General features: G+C 40.2%; 1 pseudogene across 1 annotated transcript; it reads left to right on the top strand.

Moving 5' to 3' along the window:
- The first annotated feature begins 6683 nt into the window (after positions 1 to 6683).
- LOC308508454 (G patch domain-containing protein 2-like) lies at positions 6684 to 8124 on the top strand (annotated as a pseudogene). Its single transcript has one exon. The product of its transcript is annotated as a G patch domain-containing protein 2-like (transcript).
- Positions 8125 to 10249: the final 2125 nt, after the last annotated feature.

Here is a 10249-nt window from a genome sequence, read left to right as displayed (position 1 = left end):
TTGTGAACTGACTTAAGGACCTTTGGTTGTTTATAGAAATCAGATTCTTTTTAGTAACCTCAAATACTTAGGTTTTTTAGTGAAGGGCTAGAACTCTCCTCCTCTCATAGGCTGGCTTCCAATTAACAGTGAAGTCAAGGGTCAGACAGTATTCTACAAACAAACACTGATCAGCAATGGTCATATCACCTGTTTATGTTAGCTTGATGAAGTCCAAGTTCTGTTCTAACCCTTGCCCAACCCATGTCTTTTATGGAAGGCTCACTTCTGGTAAAAGTAATAAATTCTAGCAATAGGCTTCAGCTAATTTCCTAGAGTCAGTTATCACTCCTCCAGGAAATTTGCTGAACAATGGAGTGTGCTTTTTGATCCTCAACATAAGGGCCATTCCAAAGGATGTACCGCAGGTACTGGGCTCACTAGCTACACAGCCTGTTTCGGGCTGGCACAGAAGTGCTGGAACAACATCCCCAGGAAGCCTGAATGTCTTGACCATCACTTGTTCCACAAAAGAAAAATTCATTTTTAGATTCTAATTAGGCTAATTAACCAAGCCTCTTTTGTTGAGCTAAAAAAATAAGTAGCAGACACACTTGTAGTAGGTTTTTAAAAAGTTACTAGAAATCCCAAGAGTGTATTCTCAATTAAGGATGTACTAGATTTAAATTAACTAACATAACTTTCTATTCCAACCACTTGCTGGGGTAAATAGTACCGGACTAGTCTTCCTATCATAAACAACTGTGTATGCAATCATTGTTTTCAAATATTGAACAATAGGCAGTTGTAGAGAAAAGAAACAAACAAGGTTGAGCCTGGTGACCACCTGGCTTTCTTTTTGTAGGCACTTTTCAGACTTTGGCACAAGGAGAGGTAACCCAAGCACAGCATGGCCATCTCGCTGAGCTGAGTGCCAGAGAGAAGGAGGCTGCACAGAGAAATCTACGTGGTGGTCTCAAGTGTCTGCCCATTCTGTGGATGCAACTTCAAAGAACTATTGCAGAAAGAAAAACCACCAGAGAACTGAGCTGCATGCATACACACGCACGCATGTGCACACACACACACACGCACGCATGCACACACAACATTCCATATGTGATTACTTTGAAATTACTATATAATTGTACATATAATAAAGTGCTCAGTAAATATCCATTTCCTTTTTTCCGTTTTTATCCCTTACTTTACATATACTAATTTTAAATTTTCTCTTCTTTCCTGTTTCCATTTTGACCATTGTTTACATGTAGACTGGCTTTGCCTTGTAGATAGAGATTCAACAAGGTCTTTCATGTCCTATAAATATAAGAAGAACCAAAATGAATGAAAAGAAACAATGACCATAGAGGGATATAGACAATTGGGGTTTGCTATATTGGTCATCATGTAAAATAATCATTTATATAGAACAATGAAAATTTATTTTATATGAATCCTCATGGATTTTTATTATTGCAAATAAGTAAATATTGCATTAGAACTACATACTCTACTTATATAAAGGACTTTAAAAGAGCTCACTTATATATAGAAATACAAGCATACTATAACAGCTTTCTTCCTCCTTGGATTACTTCTCATAGTGAAACCACAGAGAAACAAAAATGAAAATAAACAGTTATCTTTGTTCCTGGAATGGAATTTGAATTAAACTTAAGAAGAAAGCTTGTTTATCTTAGAAACCAAACTGCAGATAAATAAATCAGCAGGATACAGTTACATAATTTTGGTTCGAAAAAACTGTGGATGGGCCAGTCATGTAATTAATTTTACTTTATACTAAAAGAACTCTGTTTCTTCTCAAGTGAGGTAAAGATTTTCAAATTTACACTCATGGGCTTATATATCTTATTAATTCAAACTCTACTATGAGGGGGTTTCATATTCCACAAGAATAAATCTTTCACTTATCAATTGTGATATGCAATGTGAAACCAAGAATACCATCGTGTGACATAGTGACTTCATTTAAAAAGCTGCCTTATGAGTAATCACATGAAATCAGTATTTCCAGAATCTTCAAGGGACTTCAATTACCCCCAACTTTTCTTTCACAGTATACCATAGTGACTAGGTTTTTCTGCCTGTGCAACACTTCGCCTACATGGAGGAGATGAAATCTTGGTGGGTGATTCAGATTACCAAAGGTGTGAAAAGTTCACAAACACGCCTGAGCACCATATCTGAAACTCACCCTAGTCACATAAAGGGGATTAATACCTTCCTTTCTACTTCAGCCTCATCCAAAGTCAGAAAACAGTGACCAAACTCTAAAACACTAAGAACACCAAATATTGGAGAGGACTTTGGGTTATAAGGAGCAGCAGGAACTCTCATTCATTGCTTGTGGGAATGCAAAATGGTGCAGTTTCTCTGGAGGGCAGCTTGACAGTTTCTTGCAAAACTAAACACACTTTTACCATACGACAGAAATCATGCTTCTTGGTGTTTACCCAAATGAATTGAAAACTTCTATATCCACATAAAATCCTGCACATGGGTGCTTATAGCAACTTTAATTATAATTGTCAAAATCTAGAAGCAACCAAGATGTCCCTTAGTAGGTGAATGGATACATAAATTAAAATAACAGTATATTAAAAGTAATTAGTGCATCAAAATTTCTTTTCTGACTCTGAATGACTGTTATTTTAATTTCAATTCCCTAATGACTTGTGATGTTCAGCATTTTTTCCTATGTTTATTTGCTGTCTGTGTATCTTCTTTGGTGTGGTGTCTGTTCAGATCTTTTGTCCATTTTCCAAATAAGTTGCTTGTTTACTTATGTTGAGTTTTAGGAATTCTTTATAAATTTTTGATAGCAATCCTTTATCAGATATGCTGTGTGCATATTTTCTCCTCACCTGTATTTTAAAGTAAAATCAGAGCACAGCCTGGTACCAAGCCTTGATTTTGGGTGGGTTGGTGGGAAAATATAAGGATATTAGGGTGTGTTGTCTACCTCCTGAAAACTTCATTTAAACCCATAAAAATGACAAGCATTTATCGATTGTTGCCTGCCTGAAAGGCAAGGAGGGAGGAAATATAGCTTTTCTATGAAAGATACATTTTTCCTATGGCCACAAATCCAATATGGTTGAATGGCAGATGGGCTTGAACTTGCAGAGTTAAGAAGCTGGATTCTCTGCACCAAGCTAAAGTTAGAGAAAAAAAAGTAGGTGAAATGTGGTTGACTATAAGATTGAGACCTATAAAAGTCTGATTTTCCAGCCCACAATACATGCTTTGGGCTCTTTTTATTGACAAAGATGACAATTACTCTCATTGTAACAACGATTCTATGAAACGTAATGTGGGGCAAAGGGGAGATGAACTGTCTTCTCCAACCCAGGATATAGTTTTTTACTGCCAAGAGGCCCACTGCCAAGTTGAATGCTGAAGACTTACAGAATGGATGAAGCACTAGAACCTGATGCTATCTGACAGAATTTCTTGGATTTACCTCTTGATTCAAGAATCATAACTAATCAAGATCTGTGAAATTAAACAAATATAAATCAACAGAAGATAGTAGACTTCAAAGGAGATATGTTGCCAGCAAAACCCAAGAAATTAAAAGCCTGCAAAGATACAACCCTTGGTGCAAGCCCCAGGCCTCAGAACCCACACCAACTGGAAATAGTCTACTGTAGTACATCCCCCCAAAAGTGAATTCTCCCCATCCTTCATCTCCGCCAAGCCCAGATATTTATAGCTGGTGTCTGTGTCAGTGGGTCAGTGTGGGTGCTCTGCCAGTTATTAAATATTTTGAACATCACGTCTAACTGGGAAGGAAACACTGATCTAAATTGTTGATCATATATTGTTGTTTATGGATAGTCATCCTGCTTAATATAATTGCCTCCCAGATGGCTTCAAATATAGTTACAAATTAAACTTTAATCAAATAATGGAAGAGCATGCTTTTTACCTAAAGTATAAAACCAGAATAAAGTCATAAAAAAAGGGCACTGTGTGCAGCTCAGGAGAACTGGAGCTGGCCACTGGTCCTAATTTTCTATATGTATAAAATGAGAGGGTTAGAATCTTCCAGCTCCGAGATCCCGTTTGGAGTAAGGAGAAGCAAAAGTGAAAGAGTTAAGTAAAACAAAACTTAACAGTACTTTTAAGTGTTACTAATTCCAGGAAATCATGCAGCCACTCAAATTTGGCAAGGAAGTTTGGGGTGAATAAATACACATAGTCTAGTGCACTCAATCACTCTTCCACAAATGCCCAGATGCACGCAATGAAAAAACATTTCATAACTACACCATGTTTAATTTATATCCAAGGAAGCCATGAGTTAATTCAGCATGAGATGGTGTTAGGGGCATTTTTCTTTTTTCCTTTTGGGATCTGGACCTTTAGTTCAATGATTCTTCTCAGACTAAATCGAAAATACTTAAGGCAAATTTTGCCAGCTAGCTTAGGCATGCTCAGGCTTATATCTTTCCATATTTATTTATGCCAGTAAAAATGTGTTCTTACAAGTGAAGTCAGTACACACCCAGTTTTTTTCTTTCATTTCTCTTCCTGGTTTTAACTTCAGGAATGGGAGAAAATCAGAGAGTAGAGTTGAGAAAAGGACAGTAGAGAAAGGAAAAAGAAAGAAAAGAAAACAACCCAGGAAAAGGATTTAGGTCTGAGCCTAAGAAAATGTCTCTTTAATGTGTTTGTTATAAATTTAAAAAAAAATTACAAAGATACAGTAGTCATTTTCAAAAGAAGAGAGCAAAAAACACCTTATACATTTCTTCTTTACGAATAAGTATATATGTTTATTTTACCCAATGCACTTTTTTTTTTATAATGATAATTCTTCAAATAGACCCTTGGGAGTTAAGAACATCAGCTTCTACACAGAGCCAAATTCTTATTATTGTGACTGTATTTTCCCCTGCACCAAACAGGATGAGCTAAATCTTGACAGGACATGCAAAGCATTAAATTAAAAGAAGACTTCATCATTTTGTGGTCCATTTGTTAGGATAGGATGAGGGAAGAGTTAGTCAATACTTGTCTAGGGTCTCGCTTCCAATCTCTCACCCACTCTGCTAAGGAAGGACCAGGGCTCTGTTTGAGTCATGGACTTCTTGCTATAGGAAAGCAGATTAGTTTTAAGCTGAGCAGCAGCAACCACCTCAGATTTCCCCTCCTGGACAAAAGTTCTGAGGATCTGAGACTGAAATATGAAAAGGAAGGAAATTTCAGGTCTTTCCACTAAATATCCCAGTGGATTTTCTTAAGCACTGGGGCCTCCACTGGTGAACATTCCTTAAATTCTTTGCCTTTCCCAGTGTGGGTGCCAAGTAGAAAGACGGGAGAGGTCCAGGATCCACATGGGTTGCTCTGTTCCTTTTCTTGCTCAGCAATATTAGGCATGTCAGGGGCATAATTCTGAGTCATGTTTGTACAGTGATATGGGCTGTGGTAAGAGTAGGATTCCGAGTCCTGAGAGAGCTTTTCTCCATATATCCCTAAGTATAGCATTCTAAACACAGCAAAGATCAGGAAGAATTTATTGCTCCTCATAAAGATTTAGGTGACTAGGAACTCAACCCAGACAAATCCACTCTAAATAACTGACAGCAGTCAAAGGCCATGGGAACGGACTTCGTTTTCCTACAAGCACCAAAGTATAACAAAGGCAGATATTTCTGTTTGAGCTTGGTCAAATTCACCAAGTGATCTCTGAGGGAACCTCAGTTTCAATTTCTCCCTCCTTTCCTGTTCCTGCCTTCCCTGCCTCCCAAAAAACAGTGCAGACAGGAAAGTAATAGCTGGAATTACACTTTGAGTTCTCCATAAGTAAGGAGTTATTATTCAACAACTAATTACCAAGATAAACATATGTCTATATACAAACATATATATGTTATGCATATTATATATACTCACATATATAAAATGAATATACACTAGTTTGAATATCTGTATCTTTAAATATGTAGAAAATTTTTTAATCTTGATCTCTTAGAGGAGAACATTCCGCAAATTTCCCTAAATGTGCCAATTTGGGGAAATGAAGGCATTTGAATTCAGCTGAGCAGGTTCAGTCACTCAGAAACTGCTCCCTTGAGTGGCTAGCCCAATGCTTAAATAATTAACTCGATGTAGCAAGATATTAATCTGAAATTTCCCAGGAACTGGGTGGAGTGTTTCAAATGTTTTAAATCAAGTCCAAGATACTAGAGAGTGCGTATTTATATTTAGCTAAAAAAACTGGGCGAAAGATTTATTAATCTGAAATACAAAAAAACAAAACAAAAACCTTTCCCTTCCAATACGATCATGTTTTGGTTATTGTTGCTATGTAGTACAAGCTAAAGTCAGGGAGTGTGATATCTCCCACATTACACATTTTTCTTAGGATTGCTTTGGCTGCTCCGTGTCTTTTGTGATTCTATACAAATCTGATGATTTTTTGTTCTATAAAAAAATACCACTGGGATTTTAAAAATGCCATTGGGATTTTGATGGGGACTGTGTTAACTCTGTATATTACCATATCCAAAATATATAAGAAACTCATACAACTCAACAACAAAAGACAAACAATGCAATTAAAAAATGGGCAGAGGGATACCGGAAATGAGGTCAGAGAGGGAGGAGGGAGGGGAGACTCTGCCAAAAAAGCAGAGGCGAGTGGAGGTACCTGCGGCAGCTAATGTGGCCTCATGGATGAGCTGGTCCATGACGTACCCTCAGCCTTGGAGCAGACATCTGAACAGAATAAGCTTGGCGAGCTGTGGGAGGACATGGCCTTGAGCCCTCGGCAGCAGAGGCGGCAACTTCACAAACCGAGAGGCGGGAAGCGCCGTTCAGGCTTCACTCACCTGGCAGGGCATACCTGCTGCTACAGTGAGGCCTCTGAGTCCAGTCTGGATGAGGCCATTAAGGACTGTCGAGAAATGGCCCCAGTCACCAATTTTAGTGACTCCGAGGACACAATGGTAGCCAAAAGGCACCCAGTTCTCAACTCCATTGTTAAGAGTAAGCAACATTCTTGGCATGAATCCGACTCCATTACGGAAAATGCACCTTGTCGACCACTCAGGTGCCGGCGGGAGGTGAAGCGAGTGACATCAGAGGTGGCTGCCAGCCTTCAGCAGAAGCTCAAGGTGTCAGATTGGAGCTATGAGAGAGGGTGTAGGTTCAAATCTGCTAAGAAGCAGCGTCTGTCACGCTGGAAGGAGAACACTCCCTGGACCTCCTCTAGCCATGGATTGTGTGAATCAGCAGAAATTAAGACTTTCCTCAGCAAAACAGGAAGGAAAGAAAGGATGGCGTGTGAAGCAGATGAACAAAAACAGGGCTCCATAAGAACGTGTCAGAATGTGAAACCAGCAGTGTGTGTAGCCACAGTGACACAGAGCTCTTCAGAAATGATGAAGGCCGGCAAGGGGACGATGAGCAGAGTGATTGGTTCTATGAAGGAGAATGTGTTCCAGGATTCTCTGTCCCAAATCTCCTGCCTAAGTGGGCTCCTGATCATTGCTCTGAAGTGGAAAGAATGGATTCTGGACTGGACAAACTTTCAGATTCCACATTCCTTTCACCTTCTCGGCCAGCTCAAAGAGGGTACCATGCTCGCTTGAATCGTCTGCCTGGAGCTGCAGCTCGATGCCTCAGAAAAGGGGCAAAGAAGGCTTGTTGGGAAGGAGACCAACATAAGTACTTTGGGTGCTGAGCAGATAGGCCACATCATTATTGACTCTCGACAGAAAGAAAAGAATAAAGCATTGGCTTCTGATTTTCCTCACATTTCTGCTTGTGCACATGAGTTTAATCCCCTTTCTCCTCTTTACTCCCTTGCTGATGCTTCTCACTGAAAATGCTCACCTGCGCACTGCTCTGCCAGACAGGCAAACATATACTTGGGACCCCCATGTTCACGTGACATCAGGAGGAAACGGAAACCTGTGGCCACAGCATCTCTGTCTAGCCCAAATGCAGTTCACGTGGATGCAATGGAGTCAACTGCACCAACATCACAGGCCCAGAAATCCCCCAACTCCGAGTGGTTGGTCAGGACCTCTGCCGCAGAGAAAGCTGCTGATTTAGCTGCAGCTACATTTTTTTAAAATGCCACAAGAAAAGAACCCTGGATGCAGCTAGAGAGCAGAATATCACCCCAGGAGCCAACGAGGTGTTGCGAAACCAACATTAGACTTTGTATTATATAGGCTTGCATATCTTAATTGACATTCTCAGCCCATTCCCCACTAGGACTGGGTCCCTCTTTGAACAAAGCAGTGGACTCTTTCTCTTAGAAAATCATGTTGTGGAAATCTGATGTTTTCTTTAAAAAGTAAAGTATTGGGGCAGCAATTTTTTTTTTTAAAAAGGATCATTTTATGCTATATTTGTTACATTGCTATTACTGTCTCACCAGTTACCTACAGCTCCATTTTAGAGCTGTTGCTTTTTTGCAGGTGTGTCTTTTCTTGAAAACCTAACAACTGCTTTTGCATACTCTCTGTGTAGAACTTTAATATCATTTGAGGAAGTCCCGAATGATATTAATGAGTCAAGACCTGTGTGTGGAATTGTGTTTGCAGGAGGTAAGGCTTGCCTCTGAGCCTGGCCTCGATTCCCAATCTGATAAATCCACCAAGGTCTCAGTGTGGAGCCTCAGAAGACAACACCAGTAGCAGCGTGGGACTTGGGAACTTCTTCTAGTCTTCTCGATGGCCTAGTGGGACCGCCAGCAGCTGCACCTATATACATATACACACAGATTGGTGTCATGAAGGTGTTTTAGCTGTACAGCAAACTTAGATAGTCATGGATTGTGTCTTAATACTTCATGTTGCAGTGTAAGCCTTTATGTACTCAATGGGACTTTTATTGTTAGTTTATAGGTCAATAACCTGCAGCAGAAATTCATACTCTATTATAATAATGGCTTCTTGGAGCCATACTTTGGGAAGGAAAAATGTCTTTTGCCATGACTTTTTTTCTTGGCCTGTTCATCATGGCCCAGCTGCATGTAGAGTTATGTATAGAGCCGTGCCTGAAGTCGGGTGCTAGTCTGTCAAAGTGAGGAAGTGACTGCGGGAGCTGCTGGAGAGAAGCCACCCTTTCTAAAAAGGTGTTATCAAACGTGGCTGTCGTTCAGGGGCCTGGTCGATAGAAGGGCTCTCTTGTGGTACAAATAGTGTGCATTTACTCTGAAATGTACCGAAACTGCTCTCTGAGGTCCCACTGCTCTGGTTATGCTCTAGAGGAGCTCCCACTCTGCCTGGGTAATTTCTGTGCTTAAATAGTTTGTTGAGTGGGACAGAGCCTCCTTTCCCTGAAACGCAAATGTCCCCCTTTCTCACACAGAATGTAATGGTAGGCTGCTCTGTTGCGTTCCCATTAAAAATCAATGGTAGCTCCAGAATTTCCTTGTCTGTGGTAGGTGTACATGGTTGGGGAGAGAGACTTTAGCTGAATTTGCATTGCACTCTCCATTAGCCTGAGGACAGGTCGCTTGTCCGAAACAAGGCTATGGTGGAGGGAGCCGCAGGTGCAGGTCGTGGGGGATGAGCCTCCCCGGCGGCTGCCCTGGTTCTCCTGTCGTAGTGAGTGGACTTTCCTTCCCTGTAGGCTGCACCCACAGCAGTGTAGAAGACGCAGTCTGTTGAATACAAAATGGCACTACTGAATTGTTTAGTGATGAGGGTAGGTTTTATGGTCATATGGGCATTGTTAATTAGTCCCCACAGTGTCCTGAGACATACATTTCTAACAGAATTTGTTGGATTTAAGGGAGAAATCCATGGACATAATTTTATTGTCTTTGTACTAAGCTCTGTGGCTCATTCAGAGATTGGTCCTGTGATCATGGCCTGTTGAGACCTCCACATTTCAGGTCGACTCTTTTATATGCCACGTTGCCTGACAATTCTCCTTTTAACTTGTGATTAAAAATAATTTATGTATACAATTTTACGTTTTGAACATCTCTGTGACATAAAGGTAAGTGGCTGCTGTCATTTTACAGAGACAAGAGCCATCACAGATTAGTGACTTGCCCAAAATCACTTAATCAAGCCAGGATTAAAATCCCAGACTTTCATACTTTCTCTGGCCTGGGTTGTAACCTTGTTTTTCATTGATAGACCTGAGTCACTCTGAGACCCACGGTTTTGAAACAGTGTGCCATGAATGTGTTACATCTTTCTTGGGCATGCTCTTTGAATATTTTCAACAGGGATCACCCAAAAATGCCATATATACCTATAATAAGTAGGGG

This window comes from Rhinolophus hipposideros (assembly GCF_964194185.1).
Source record: "Rhinolophus hipposideros genome assembly, chromosome: 2".
NCBI classification, from domain to species: Eukaryota; Metazoa; Chordata; class Mammalia; order Chiroptera; family Rhinolophidae; genus Rhinolophus; species Rhinolophus hipposideros.
The sequence above is the reverse complement of the archived record's forward strand: the minus strand, read 5'-3'. Positions and strand labels throughout refer to the sequence as shown.